This window comes from Hyla sarda, chromosome 5 (genome assembly GCF_029499605.1).
Source record: "Hyla sarda isolate aHylSar1 chromosome 5, aHylSar1.hap1, whole genome shotgun sequence".
NCBI classification, from domain to species: Eukaryota; Metazoa; Chordata; class Amphibia; order Anura; family Hylidae; genus Hyla; species Hyla sarda.
This window is the reverse complement of record NC_079193.1, coordinates 303,347,495-303,363,849: the sequence shown is the minus strand read 5'-3', so window position 1 is coordinate 303,363,849 and position 16,355 is coordinate 303,347,495. Positions and strand designations below refer to the sequence as shown.

The following is a 16,355-nucleotide window of genomic DNA, read 5'->3' as shown; positions in this document are numbered from 1 at the left end:
AAACTTGGCCTTATTGAACAGCTGTGGTTACAGTAAACTGGTAGAGAGGACATGACACTTTACTGATGCCAACGCATTCCGGGCAAAGATTTTACTTGGGGCTGGACATACCTGAAGTCATTGGTATTGGCTAAGTGTTGTATGTGTGTCCACTTTTGTAACCACACTGGTTAAATAAAGGCACATGGAGTTCTTCAATTGCTTGTATTGCTACGTATTGTCCGCAACTCCGTGTGCTCCTCTTGTTGCTGTAGTGCGCTGAATCTACAGTGTATGTACAATTTAAAAGTTATGTAGTTAAATTATGTATATTGTAAATATATGCTAAATTGATCAAGATACATCAGTATAATTCTGTAAGTTCACTGTGTCTGCTACTGAATATAATTAATGAATATAATTATTTTTCATACCAGATCTTCAAAAGTTTAAAGGAGTTGTCTAGGAACATAAAAAATCTATAATGTTTAACATCAGGGAACTTACTAGAATAAAAATACATAACCAGCATTGGCCTGGTAATTTTCCTGTTGCTCCAGCACACTGGTGGTTCACACCATGCTTTGTTTGCTGTTACATTGATGTTGTGCCATACACCCATGTCACCAATGTAATCAATTGACTGACTTAGTGGTCTCATGCCATACATGTAGGCAGGATAAAAATGGAAGTACGTTCCTCTTAAGAAAGGTGCTGGTCCCCAGGATTTATGACAGATATATCTTTATTTGCAACACGTTTCGATCCCGGACAGGGCCCTGTCCGGGATCGAAACGCGTTGCAAATAAAGATATAATTGTCATAAATCCTGGGGACCAGTGCCTTTCTTAAGAGGAACGTACTTCCATTTTTCTCCTGCCTATCTACCTCCACCGGTCCGACTGACGTCACACTGAGGAAGTTCCTCGTGGCAGCGGTCCACCTGTCTCTTTCCAGATGCTACTGTAGGTGTCGTGCCCTGAGCGCAACACCTAAGGGTAAGAACCCATCTTTATTTTAATCATGCTACTCGTGGTTAGTGGTCTTCACTAGGGGGCCACCTCTTGTTGTTTTTTCTTTCATATATTAATGCCATACATGTAGGAATCAATACTGAGGCCAGTGATTGAGTGATTCAGTCACATGGATATATGACACATCATCAGCAAAGTAAAGAATGGTCAGCAGGGTACGGAACTTAACAGGTAAAAAAAAAAATTTTTTTTGTTTTATTTGACATATTCCATCTTAGCCACTAACATGGAAACCCCTTTAAGATCTTAAAAAAATCTAAGCTAAATTATAAAACATAATGGTGCCTATATGTGATGTGTTTTACACTTGGACAAAGAACATCAAGGCTGGGTTGACTGTAAAAATTGCAGGCGTATTTGCTTAACATTTACAGCAAAGGTATATTGGCCCATCCATGTGGGAGGTATAAATTTTCAAGGAAAATTGCTAAGTGTAACCTATAAACATCGCTTAAATGTTTAGTTTGGCTGCACTAACCTGAGAGGGAGCTAGTCACATTCTAAACAGATTTGTATAATTAAAATCCTGACACCTTTTTTACAGCATAGGGAACTTGTTAATAAAACAGTTTATCACTAGGGCACAGACACGTTGACTATTACAAATGGATCATTGGAGGGAAACATTCCAGAATTTGAAGTATTACAAGCTGTGTTATTTACTGTATTTTCAAAAGTAATGTAAATCTTTACTTCATTTTTTTTTTTTTTTTTTCAGGTTAGGTTTTTAGGTTTTAACAAATCAAAATTTAAGTGAAATCAATAAATCATTACTAAAAACATAATATAACATTGAGTGATCATAAAAAAAAAAAAAAAGTCTGGAGCTTTAGTTTGGCCAGAGAGGACAGGGCAAGACTCATGTTTTCTTTGGTGTTCCTTAACTTCTAGTCTCATGCTCCACCCCCGTGGGCTCTGCACTAGGTATAACACAGGGTATCAGTTTTGCCTAGAATGTTCATTTAAATATGATTGAAGTGACATAAACTTTAATGCGTCTCGCTCTTCTTAAGCCTCCAGGATTACAATAAAGATATTATAAACAAACAAGATCGGATCTACAGATCCTGTATTTCTTGTGACTTATTGAAATGCTTTTTGGCATTGAGATTACAAAAGCTTTGAGGTGTTAATTTTCTCCCAGTCCAGAAATGTTACACTTATTATTCTGTTTTTAATATTGAAGAGAAATGCATTACAGGTTTACAGCCTTGTACTGTATAACTTTATCTCTGTAGTAATAAATAGTCAGAGTCATATGGGGACAGAATAGCTGAAAGGAAACAGCTAGTGATTTATTTAAGGCATTAAAAAATTTAACTGGAACCAGGAAATGTTATAAAATAAATAAAAAATAAAAACACAAACTGTTATACTCAACTGTTATATCCCCTGCCGACCCAGTATCGATGATTCTCCGATTCCTGCTGGTCTTTGTTTATATTCCTGAAACAATGGTGTGCCATACATCTGCATGACCGTTGCAGTCCATCACTGAGTGAATCCAATCTGACAAATCCAAATTTGTTAAGAATTTCAGGAAAAATTAGATTTGCCGCGAATGCGAATATCGGCGCAATTCAATCGTGCAAATCTCTTTATTAAACTTCATTTAGTGCGGTCCAGGCTCCAGGGTATCGAAAATGGCAGATCCACATATGAGGACATGGGGCAAGGAATCCTGGGAAGGCAGGAACAAGGGTAGGAGGGATGACCCAGAATCACATGCAGCATGCAGCCTATCAGCAGCCAGTCACCCCTGTGATGTCACAGCCCTATATAATTGGACGCCATATTGTAGCCAGTCACTTCAGCCTTTCATTGCAGAGAGATAGATAGGGACAGACAGCTCTGTGTGTTGGCCAGAAAAGCTTTTTTCCAGCAGCGATTCACCTCCTAGTCACATCAGTGTTCTGTTGCACAGAAGGACAGAGAGCAGTGTGTTGCACAGAAAAGCATTCTTACTGCAGCGATTCACCTCCCAGTCATTACAGCATTCTATTACAGAGAGGGACAGAGAACAGTGTGTTGCACAGAACAGCAGCAATTCAGCTCAAGAACAAATCCTGCCTAGAAGCACTGATAGGGAAGGGAGTGACATTGAGAAAGAGAGTGCAATTTTGGGTGTAGTACATAGCAACTGTGTGTTGCATGACTGGTGTGTACTGCTGGTGTTGTACACAAATACTTTTTTAAGAAAAGGGGAGCGCATTCCCCCCCCCCCCATAAGTGCATACCACATATGTGCATCTAAGTACAATTTTTTTTCCTGTTAAAGTCTCAAGGGCCTATGTACTGTGAAAGGCCAGGCAAAAGTACACACCTGCTGGTGTTGAAGACAACTACTGTTTTAAGCGTAGTGGAGTGTATTGAACTCCCCTCATATATGCACTAAGTGTGTCAGGCAGAGAAGTGCCAGGATGTGCACAGAGGAGTGGCAGAGGACTAAATTCATCAAGCAGAGGTTGCAGCAGACTAGGGATGAGTGGCAGCAGGAGTCACAGCAAGAGGCCTGATCTCCTAGTATCAGCTAGCGGTCGTGTCTCAACCAGCAACCCATCTGCCGTCATCGATTGGTTAACACAGTCATCCACTTCATCACAAGTGACATCTAACATCCCAGACAACAGTTGGTGGATTCCTCAGACACAACCCTCAGTTGGCATGACCTGGGAGCAGTCCCTGTCCTCCCAATGCCTCTGTCCTATTCTCTTCCCTCCCCCACAGAAGTATCTTATTCTGTTGGTTCAGCTTCACTTTTTAGTGAGGATGATCTAGAGGACAGTCAGCAGCTACTGCCCAGCCAAGAAGTGAAGGAGACATCCGCCACTTCCTCCGCTAGGCGGGCAAGTAGTGATGAGGAGAGTGGCGTGGGAGGCGGTGTTGCGAGCGTTCAGGCTCCTGAAGCAGACACTGTTGAGGAACCTGAGGAGGACATCAGTGACGTTCAGACACAACTCGATGATGATGAAGCCGATCACACTCGGGAGCCGGGTGCAGAAGGGGCTTCATCATCAGGAGAAGAGGGTTGCAGGTTGCCCGTGAGGCAGCAGCTGAGCCATCAAGGTGGCAGCATAGTGGCAGAAGTGGAAAGTCTGGAGCCAAATGTGCCCGGGTAGACCCTGTTTCGCGGCAGCCTACCTTCCCGGAGGGTAGTGGAACAGGGGTTCCTAGAGATGGTGGCATTAGCAGTCAATCAATGCGGACTGCTCCTCCTAGTTCAAGTCAGTCATTCCACCAGCAATCCATCGGTGAAGCCATATGCAAGAGACAACAGTATGTGCCCACTCATACAACGGCGCAGAAGCGGTGCTCTTGTCCAAGTTGCTGGTGCTGCAGTCCTTCCCTTTTCAAGTAGTGTACTCTGCACCTTTCAGAGAACTGATGGCTTGTGCCGAGCCGAGGTGGAGAGTGCCAAGCTGTCATTTCTTTGCGAAGAAGGCAATACCAGACCTGCACAATTTTGCAGAACAGAAGGTGGGCCAGTCCTTGAGGCGGTCGGTGTGTACCAAAGTGCAGGGCAGCGCCGACGTGTGGAGCTTTAAATGGGCACTGTCATGAAAAATTATTTTTGATATGTTGCAGTACTTAAGTACTACAACATATCTCTAATATACTTTTATTTAAAAAAAAAATGCTTTTAAAACATTTTAAAAGCAATTTGAAATTCAGCCGCTAGGGGTCGCCCTCCTAGTGGCCGAATGCAGTGCGGAGTGACGTCACTGCAAAATTCCGCTTCTGCCTCCACGCTCTCAGGCCGTTGGACCTGCGACATCATGATTGTGACTGCTGCGACAATGATATTTATACCACTTGTGTGAAGTATACAGTTGTGTGTGTGTGTGTGTGTGTATGTGTAAAATGTATTGTATGTGTGTGTGAACAATACCCCCTTAAAGGGGTACTCCGCCCCTAGACATCTTATCCCCTATCCAAAGGATAGGGGATAAGATGTCAGATCACCGGGGTCCCGCTGCTGGGGACCCCCGGGATCGCCGCTGGGGCACCGCACTATCATTGCTGCACAAAGAGAGTTCGGGCGATACAGGGGACGGAGCAGCGTGACATCATGGCTCCACCCCTCGTGACATCACGCCCTGCCCCCTTAATGCAATTCTGTGGCAGGGGGCATGATGACCGCCACGCACCCTCCCATAGACTTGTATTGAGGGGGCGAGCCTTGACGTCATGAGGGGCGGAGCTGTGACGTCATGATGCTCCGGTCCCTGTATTGCCCATCATAACGCGCAGAGCAAACTCGCTCTGTGCAGTAATGATAGCGGGGTGCCGCAGCGGAGATCCTGAGGGTTCCCAGCAGCGGGACCCCGGTGATCTGACATCTTATCTACTATCCTTTGGAGTACCCCTTTAAGGACATCAGGACTCTATTTTTTTTCCTCCTCTCCTTCTTATAGCCATAATACTTTTAATTTTCAAACTTCAGACCCATATGAGGCTTGTTGCTTTTTGTGCCACCAATTGTACTCTGTAATGACATCACTCATGCAACCATGAAATATACAGTGAAACAAAAAAACGCCATTTTGCTAAATTTGGGGGCTTCCTTTTCTTCCCAGTGCACTTTTCAGTAAAAATTACATTTTATTTACATCTTTAGGGTGCGTTCACACTGCGCAATCTCCGCTCACTGAATTCCCCGAGCGGAGATTCCGCCTGGCGGCCACCGCCAGAGTTGCTAGGGCCGCGGGGCACTGAGCCGTCACCATTGACGGCTGTGCAGTGCTCGCGGAATCCGCGCAAAGAATGAACATGTTCTTTCTTTGCACGGAACAATTTCAGTGGCGGAATTGTCCACCGCGGAAATTCCGCCGTGTGAACGGGTCTCGCGGAGACCCATTCACACTAATGTTAAGTTCACACCGCGGAATTCCGCTAGCGGAACGCACCCTTATACTGTAGTTCAATACTTTTACAACAATAACCAATTTTTATAGGCTTTGTTTTATTTTACTACTTTTTAAAAATAACTTTTTCTACAAAAAGTAGTATACTTAAAATCATCCTCTTCGGATCCCTATAACTAGAATGTTTCCAAATACTGGGTTGTGTGAGGGCTTGCCTTTTGCGCTTTTTACTGGCACCATTTATGTTTTTTATGGGACTTTCCAAATCGCTTTTTACTCATCTTTTATGGTATATGAAATGACTTAAAATTAGCAATTGTGGACTTTGGTATTTTTTAACAATTTCGCCATTGACCGTGTGGGTTAGTTAACGTTATATTGTAATAGTTTGGACATTTACGCACGTGGCGATACCACATGTTTGGATTCTTAAATAATTGTATTTATTTTTTAAATGGGAAAAGGGTGTGTGTGGTGGGTGTGTTAAATGCAGTGTTTGTGAATTTTATAGTGCAGTGTTTTACAAACAACGTATCTCCAGCTGTTGCAAAACTACAACTCCTAGCATGCCCAGATAGCCGTTGGCTCTCCGGGTATGCTGGGAGTTGAAGTTTTGTAACAGCTGGAGGCACCCTGTTTGGAAAACACAGATATAGTTGAGTGTGTGTATACTATAGGTTACCTTCTCATGATAAATACATTCCCCTATCCCAGCACAGCAGTCAGGCTCATCCCACCCATGTGACCGATCACATGGTAATGACATTATCGAAGGCCATTCCATACACAGCGCAATGTTCAGCAGTCAAGTGCTCCACTGTGCTGTTGCTGCTGCTGCCTGTAAGATCCTCATACAGGGAGGAGAGGACAGGTGGCAGTAAGTATTGGGTCGCAGCTGCCAGTGGAAGCAGGAGACTGCTGTTTTAACAGCGGTCTTTTGCTTCTGTGTTGGGGCTGCTGCAGGTGGGTGCAGAAGGGGGTACTGGCTGTACCCCCTGATGGCGGCCCTGCTCACCAGAATGGGTAATCAAAAAAAAATAATTCAAATTCAAATTAAATAAAATAAAAATTACATAAAAAATATTTTTATTCTCTTTAATTTTGAAGCCATATGGTCCCCCTGCTGCCACATCCAGATGCTCTGTGGCAGTGATTCTCATAGCGGTGCCTGTAATCTGCATGTCATACTGAATAACAATATTATTTCACTAACACAGCACACTCCCTATGCGTGTTAGGACAAGGCAAAGTGTTCTACACCCCTATTGAGGCTATATGGTCCCCTCATGCTTCCGCCACCTCCAGACTGTATCATTCAGCCACTATATGGTCTCCTCATACTGCTGTAAACTCCAGGCTGTGTCATTAAGGCAGTATATAGTCTCCCCATGCTGCCACCACCTCCATACTGTGTTGTTCAGCCACTATATGGTCTCATCATGCTGTCGCAAACTCCAGGCTGTGTCATTCAGCTACTATATGCTGCGGCAAACTCCAGGTGTGTCTTTCAGCCACTATGTGATCTCCTCATGCTGCCGCCACCTCTACGTTGTGTCATTCAGCCACTATGTGGTCTCCTCATGCTTCCGCCACCTCCAGGCTGTGTCATTCAGCCACTATATGCTGCCGCCAACTCCAGGCTGTGTCATTCAGCTACTATGTGGTCTTCTCATGCTGTCGCCAACTCCAGGCTGTGTCATTTAGCCTATATATATTCTCCTCATGCTGCCGCCACCTCCATGCTGTGTCGTTCAGCCACTATATGTTCTCTTCATACTGATGCCATCTCCAGGCTCTGTCATTTTGCCGGTCTGCGACAATGAATCTAATAGCGACTCCTCTGATATGCATGTCATACTGAATAACAGTATTTTTTCACTAACCCAGCACACTCCATATGCGTGTTACAGCAAGTGTAGACATCCCTATTGAGGCTTTCTGTAGGCCAGAAATAGCCATTTTTAATAGCGATTCGCTGAGAATTAGTCCGGACTGAACCAAATTTTTTGGGAAAATGCGGTAAATCGGCCTAATTTAATTTTGTCACTCCAAAAAATAAAATAAAGACCATCCGAAGCCACTGGAGCAGCAAAGGATTTTGATGAGTAGAGTTTGATTTATATATATATATATATATATATATATATATATATATATATAATAATTTCTGTTGTTTTCAAAGCTTCTTAAATTAGTTTTTAGGGAGGGAAGGCTTTTTAATATGATTTTGGGGCTGCAGGAGAAATAACAAAGAAGCATACTTACCTGGCCATGTCCCCCACTACTGCCGTTTTTTAGTGCGTCAGGTCCCCACTGTGGTCCTCTTTAAGGTTCCAATCAGGTTTTTATATGGGCAGGAACTCTCTGCTCATCATAGTAATTGGCTAAGCATGCAATTCCTGCCACGGGAACCATAAAGAAGAGGACTAGAGATGAACGAAGTTACAGTGATTCGATTTGCCACTAACCTCGTGGCTTGGCAGTTGATGACTTTTCCTGCATAAATTAGTTCAGCTTTCAGGTGCTCCGGTGGCTGGAAAAGGTGGATACAGTCCTAGGTGAGAGTCTTCAGCCCACCGGAGCACCTGAAAGCTGAATTCATTTATGCAGAATAAAGTCAGCAACTGCCGAGCCGAGAAGTTTGTGATGAATCGAATCACTGTAACTTCGCTCATCTCTAAGGAGGACCGCATAGGGGACCAGACACTTGGGGAAACGACAGTGGCAGTGGAGATCGGGTAATAAGTGTATTATTTGTTAGTTAGTTAGTTAGTTAGTTAGTATTATTAGTTAGTTAGTATCCCCCAGCAAAATATCAAAAACCCCTCCCTACCCGGTAAACTTATTTTAACAATGGCAAAGAAAAATTACTGATGACCTATTTTACAGTTATTGCTGTTTAGTGCAGTTGTTTGTAGTGTAATTAAAATAAATCTAGAATAATAGCAGTTCTCAGTATTTAGTGAATTGGAATCCACCGGGTAAAATCAAATGCACTGCCTTATAGGTGTCTGTGTGTGATTCAATTTGTCTTTGTGTGTCTTTTGGCATTAACCCCAATGGCATAAACTATTTTATGGTATATTGATTTTCGAAGGAAAAGTTTTATAGAACTTTCCTGAGACTGTCCTGGTCCTGTAACATTCACACAGGTGCTCACCTTGATACAGTTAGGATATGGTTACTCGGGGCAGATTTATTGCAGATTTTCCACCTGGATTTTATAAGCATTTCTGGGCATTTACAGTAGCGGCAAGATCTAGTAGATTTTGACTGTGGCAAAAAAATCTGTGTGGAAATTGTCAATAATTGTCATTTATTTGTTGCAATTTGCTCACACTGATTTCAAGGAGGAAACCAAAAACCTATTGGGAAATTGTATAACTCATTCTACAAAAATAAGCTTTATTTGCCAAAACCAGGATACGATTATAAACAGTTATTATAGTCAGTCTACTTATATTTTATAATACAGTAGTTTGCAGTAGCTACTGTATATTAGTCCAGTGATTCTATGATTTTTGGATGTATATTTTATAACCTATACACATGTATTTTTATGACTTCAGGAAAAACAAAAGCTTGGACCTATCACCACTGGGAGTCCCCATATTATGACAAAATCATGGTCTTCATAAAGAAGTTATTCCTTGTTGATAGACATCTTTAACCAAGTAAGTAACTTTTTTTTTAGAAAATACTATACTTACACATTTGAAGGGAATCTGTCAACTCTATATCCTGCTCAAGTGCTGAGGCTGTGCTGAGCTGCAGCATTCATGCCTCCTCCATCCCCCACCCCTCCCTGCTCTACATGATTGATATACAGTGCAGGAAGATTATTTTCCATTAAATTGCTCTCTTTTACGGTCTTGTTGGATGATAGTTTGCCAATGTAAAAACAATTGTGTTCGAAGTGTAAATTTATATAAAAAATATATATTTTATATATATAAATACACCATAAAGTACTACTCAATACAATTGATGGACAAAACTAATAGCTATGTAATAACCAATTTCAATTTTTATTAATGCTTAAATCTGAGATATCCTCTTTAAGCCTACATTGTAGACAAAGTAAGATTTAAGTTATGTACTGGGTTTAAAGTGGTTGTCCTCTGTAGGCATCCCATGTTTTGTCAAATTTGGCTCTTGAAAATGCCTGGATCCCCAGCGATCAGCTGTAATCTGTGGTAAAGTGTTCCATTTCCTTGCAGTGCCACCACAGGAGAAATTAAGTATTACATAGAGCCCATGGATTGTAATAGATGGAGAGAGGGCTTTTAATAGTTACTTTTTTTGTGCTGGTTAATTGACGAAGATCCCCAAACTCATCAATTCTCTCAGAATTCCTTAATAGAGTATTTTGAAGTGGTCTTTCTAAACTAGACAACCCCTTTTGGGGAATTCATTGAACAGTTATAATCAATAATGATTTTGACAATGTCCTATGGAAAGATCCTTATAATTAGAGATGAGCGAACTTACAGTAAGTTCGATTCGTCACGAACTTCTCGGCTCGGCAGTTGATGACTTATCTTGCATAAATTAGTTCAGCTTTCAGGTGCTCCCGTGGGCTGGAAAAGGTGGATACAGTCCTAGGAGACCCTTTCCTAGGACTGTATCCACCTTTTCCAGCCCACCGGAGCACCTGAAAGCTGAACTAATTTATGCAGGATAAGTCATCAACTGCCGAGCCGAGAAGTTCGTGACGAATCGAATTTACTGTAAGTTCGCTCATCTCTACTTATAATGTATTTTCCATTTTAAAAATGAAGGGTTCAGAAAGTACATGCCTGGAACACTTATATTCAGGCTTGGCCCATATGAGCCACCTCTTAGCACGCACAGAATAGGTCTACAGTGAATTCCTCTTATGGTTTATTGATGAAGGAAAATGTACATGATTTATATAGTAAAAAGGGATAGTCGAGGAGGTAGAAGCTGAAGACACAATGATGGAGTTGCTGAAAATAACCTATAGCCCTATATCTTGAATCCTTTTGTAATTCTTATGTAAAGTGAAATCTAAAGGTCACCCAAGAATGAGGAAGGCAACAGAAAAATAGAAGTACTGATAAGTTCTGAACACGATAGAAGACACTGCTCTTGGTTTTGCTACAGGGAGAAAAAAGGGAAGCTCAAATGATAACTGAGTAGGAACTGATTGTGGTAACGTGATCAGTGATTAATGGACAGGTGATTTATACATTATATTCTATCAGATACTTTAGTATGCATCTGTGTGCCATGACAACAGTTGTTTGGACTTCCTTAAATACAAGTGAAACTCAAAAAATTTGAATATTGTGCAAAAGTCCATTGTATTTCATTAAAGGGGTATTCCAGGAAAAAACTTTTTTTATATATGAACTGGCTCCAGAAAGTTAAACAGATTTGTAAATTACTTCTATAAAAAAAATCTTAATCCTTTCAGTACTTATGAGCTTCTGAATTTAAGGTTGTTCTTTTTTGTCTAAATCCTCTCTGATGACACCTGTCTCGGGGAAATGCCCAGTTTAGAAGCAAATCCCCATAGCAAACCTCTTCTAAACTGGGCGTTTCCCGAGACAGGTATCATCTTCATGACCGCAGCCTCATGACCGCTGGTGAATTTTTCACCTCACACCGGCTATGTTTATTGCCTTCTCCTCCGGTCCCGGCACCTACTGCTATGGTCCATAGGCCATAGCAGTAGATTGTGACACCGGGCCAGAGGAGCAGTGACCGGAACACTGTGGGGGCAGCACACAGACATACAGCCTCCAGCCGTACACTGTATATGGCTGGAAGCTGTATGTCTGTGTGGGGGGGGGGGGGGGGGGGGAGCTGCCTACCATTGTGGGGGAACTATACTGCCAACTATTGTGGGGGGCTGCCTACCATTGTGGGGGAACTATACTGCACACTAGTGTGGGGGGGAGCTGCCTACCATTGTGGGGGAACTATACTGCCAACTATTGTGGGGGAACTATACTGCCAACCATTGTGGGGGGGGGAAGCTGCCTACCATTGTGGGGGAACTATACTGCCAACTACTGTGGGGGAACTATACTGATATAAAATATTTTACTACAGTATTTGGTTCAGAATCTTTTTTTTTTCTAGATTTTCCTCCTTTAAAATTGGGTGCGTCTTATATGCCGGAGCGTCTTATATGGCGAAAAATACGGTATATACTAAGGATATCATTTTGAATGTATGGACCTACAGAATAAAGAGAATGTGTAATTTTACCAAATAATTTACTATGTAGAAACAGAAGCCTATGTGCTATGTACATCATAGATTTTTGAGTAAAATTACTGATGTCATTACAAAGTAGAATTGGTGGCGCAAACAAAAAGCCATCATATGGATTTTTAGGTGCAAAATTGAAAGGGTTATGAAGTTTTAAACGGTGAGGAGGAAAAAACGAAAGTGCAAAAAATGGAAAAACCCTTGGTCCCCAAGGGGTTAATGCATTTTTTCACTATTTATAGCTGAATGCGAGGTCTCAGCAGAGGGATATTTAAATGTTTTTAGGGAAACCGGGAATATCGTTCATCCATTCATTCGCGTCACTAATAAGATGATGAGGTATTTGGCTACTTTAAGAGAGTCATAGTTACTCCTGCCGCTTTATCGTAATGGGACTGTACTAACAAGTAAGGATGGTCTAAAGCAGAGAACCCTTTTTACCCTGCAATTCCCACGCTAACTCTGGTGTTTACATACCAGACAATACTGAATGCAACATTAGTCATTGTCAATAGGCCACAAAGGCACTACAACAGGAAATCAAAGAAGCCGAGGGGCCAGGACTGATTTAAAAGGTATTGTTTTATTACAACACTAAAACTATCAGTGATCAGCTGGTCAACATGTTGACCATTTACATTAACCACTGGTAGTTCCATAGAATGGGCCGGGTCAAAGGAGAGGTTACCCTGTGTGCAAAATTCTTAGGCACACAGAATGGTTACCATAGATGCAGTGATATTCAGGAGAAGGCGTTATTAACCACATACAGTCATGGACGTAAATGTTGGCACCCCTGAAATTTTTCTAGAAAGTGAAGTATTTCTCACAGAAAAAGATTGCTGTAACACTTGTTGTGATCTACACATGTTTATTCCCTTTGTGTATTGGAACTAAACCAAAAGGGAGGAAAAAAAGCAAATTGGACATAATGTCACACCAAACTCCAAAAAAGGGCTGGACAAAATTTTTGGAACCCTTAACTTAATATTTGGGTGCACACCCTTTGGAAAAAATAACTGAAATTAGTCACTTCCTATAACCATCAATAAGCTTCTTACACCTCTCAGCCGGATTGTTGGACCACTCTTCCTTTGCAAACTGCTCCAGGTCTCTCTTATTGGAAGGCGCCTTTTCCCAACAGCAATTTTAAGAGCACTCCACAGGTGTTCAATAAGATTTAGATCTGGACTCATTGCTGGCCACTTCAGAACTCTCCAGCGCTTTGTTGCTATCCATTTCTGGGTGCTTTTTGACATATGTTTGGGGTCATTAGGGGAAATTCATCAATACCTGAGCAGAGGAAAAGTTGACCAGTTGCCCATAGGAACCAATCAGATTGCTTCAAATTTTTTACAGGCCTCTTTAAAAAATGAAAGAAGTGATCTGATTGGTTGCTATGGGCAACTCAGCAACTTTTCCTCTGGACAGGTTTTGATTAATCTCCCTGATTGTCCTACTGGAAGACCCAAGATCTTGCAAACCCAGCTTTCTGACACTGGGCTGTACAGTGCGACCAAAAATCCATTGGTAATCCTCAGATTTCATGATGCCATCCACACATTCAAGGCACCGAGTGCCAGAGGCAGCAAAACAACCCCAAAACATCATTGACCCTCCACCAGATTTCACTGTAGGCACTGTGTTCTTTTCTATGTAGGCCTCATTCCATTTTCTGTAAACAGTAGAATGATGTGCTTTACCAAAAAGCTCTATCTTGGTCTCATCTGTCCACAAGAGATTTTCCAAGAAGGATTTTGGCTTACTCAAGTTAATTTTGGCAACATTTCTTGCTTTTATGTCTCTGTGTCAGCAGTGGGGTTCTCCTTGGTCTCCTGCCATAGCGTTTCATCTCATTTAAATGATGACGGATAATTCGCGCTGACACTGATGCTCCCTGAGCCTGCAGGACAGCTTGAATATCTTTGGAACTTGTTTGGGGCTGCTTATCCACCATCTGGACTATCCTGCGTTGACACAATTCATTGATTTTTCTCTTACGTCCACGCCCAGGGAGATTAGCTACAGTGCCATTGGTTGCAAACTTCTTGATAATGTTGCGCACTGTGGACAAAGGCAAATCTTGATCTCTGGAGATGGACTTGTAACCTTGAGATTGTTGATATTTTTCCACAATTCTGGTCCTCAGACAGTTCTCTTCTCCTCTTTCTGTTGTCCATGCTTAGTGTGGCACACACAGACACACAATGCAAATACTAAGTGAACTTCTCTCCTTTTTTATCTGCTTTCAGGTGTGATTTTAATATTGCCCACACCTGTTACTTGCCCCAGGTGAGTTTAAATCACATTCTTGAAACAATCTAATGTTTCCACACTTTTGAAAGGGTGCCAATAATTTTGTCCAGCCCATTTTTGGAGTTTGGTGCGACATTAGGTCCAATTTTATTTTTTCCTCCCTTTTTTTGGTTTAGTTCCTACACACACAAAGGGAATAAACATGTGTATAGCAAAACATGTGTTACTGCAATCCTTTTCTGTGAGAAATACTTCATTTTCTTGAAAAATCTAGGGGGCCAACATTTTTGGCCATGGCTGTATATTTTATAATATTGTTACATTAAAGGCCTTCTATGATTGGCAAATTGACGGGCCACACAAGCTGTATTATTTGTGGCTGTTTTTTGCTGAAATGACAGAATCTACCTTTTAAACTGTCTAAGCATGTATACACCCTCTACTAAGTAAATAAAAGTACTGTACGAAGCAATAAAGATCTTTTGGGAGACAAAATGGCTTTTATAATGAACGGTGCTATGGCTGTCTGTGATGTTATGAATAACATTTCTTGTTAGGGCTTTCCAAGTATGTTAGTGGAGTCAGACTGCGTTGTTCTTCAAACAGATTTCTGAATGTTCAGGTCTAAATACTACTGTTTAAATGAGGATAAATTATGGCTTTTTGAAAATATATTACAAGGAACAAAAATGTCCTGTTTCGTTAACATGAGTCATGGGAACTTTTCTCCTTGGCTATATCCCAATATATTCCCAATACACCTAGGTCTGCCAAGATCAAGAAATGGATGAAAAGTTGGTTGTGGGAAATATGATTTGGGATGCCCTTTTTAATGCACTGTGTTTTTTGGATTAGTTTGATTTCATGACTTGTACCTTGCTCGTACATCATGACATTACAATGTAGGATATTAATGGGAGAAAAAGTGAGTTTTGTCTGTGTTTTTTTTTTCTATGCTATTCGTAGACTTCTTTAAACATATTGCTTTTAATTTCCCTCTACATAGAAAAGCATGATACTCATAGGTTTCATATATACAATTAGCCATTGAATAACAGTGAATATCTTGTGATATCTGGCACCTGTCAAGGCATGGGATATATCAGGTCACAGGTGAATAGTCAAGCTTGGGAGTTGATATGATGTTGGATAAGGATATTATCGACTTTGACAAGGGTCAAATTGTGATGGCTCTTCAGCAAGATCTGTACAACAGCAGGTCTTATGGAGTGTCCCCAGTATACAAGCTGTTGGAGGCAGTGTGATGCATGGGTAATGGTTTGATTGGAAATATTGGCTTCTAGCAATTTTGAGTCTTTTGTTGACATGAAAAACTTACCTAAATATTACTGTAGACATTGCACAAACCTTTATAACACTGGTATTCTCAACAACATGTCCCAATGTCACACTGAAAAAGTTGTTCAGGAAAGGTTTGAGGCACATAAACATGACGTTAAAGTGGTACTCCACCCCTAGACATCTTATCCTCTATCCAAAGGATAGGGGATAAGATGTTTGATCGTGGGGGTCACTCTTTTGGGAACCCCCCGATCTCTCCTGCACCCCCCCTGTCATCTGGTGCACGGAGCGAGCTTCGCTCCATGCCTGATGACTGGCGATGCAGGGGGCGGAGGATCGTGATGTCACGTCACGCCCCGCTCCCTTAATGCAAGTATATGGGAGGGGCCATGAAGTCACAGCTCCTGCATCACCAGTTATCAGGCATGGAGCGAAGTTTGTTTCATGCACCAGATCACAGGAGTGCTGCAGGAGAGATCACGGGGGTTCCCAGCAGTGGGACCCCCGCGATCAGACATCTTATCCCCTATCCTTTGAATAGGGGATAAGATGTCTAGGGGCGGAGTACCTCTTTAAAAGAACCTAGAAAAACAAGTTCAATCCATGGAGGGCTCACCTCATAAGTTATAGTATATAAAGGATCTACTGCTAATGTCTTGGTGCCACACACATTCAA

The 16,355-nt window shown here is 41.8% G+C and overlaps 1 protein-coding gene across 2 annotated transcripts in view; it reads left to right on the top strand.

Moving 5' to 3' along the window:
- The window catches only part of SULF1 (sulfatase 1), a 142,230-nt gene that overhangs the window by 18,180 nt on the left and 107,695 nt on the right, over positions 1-16,355 (top strand). For both annotated transcript variants that reach the window (XM_056522117.1, XM_056522118.1), the window contains exon 2: positions 9,448-9,552. The gene's annotated coding sequence lies outside the window, so the exon portion shown is untranslated. The remainder of the gene's footprint in view (positions 1-9,447; positions 9,553-16,355) is intronic.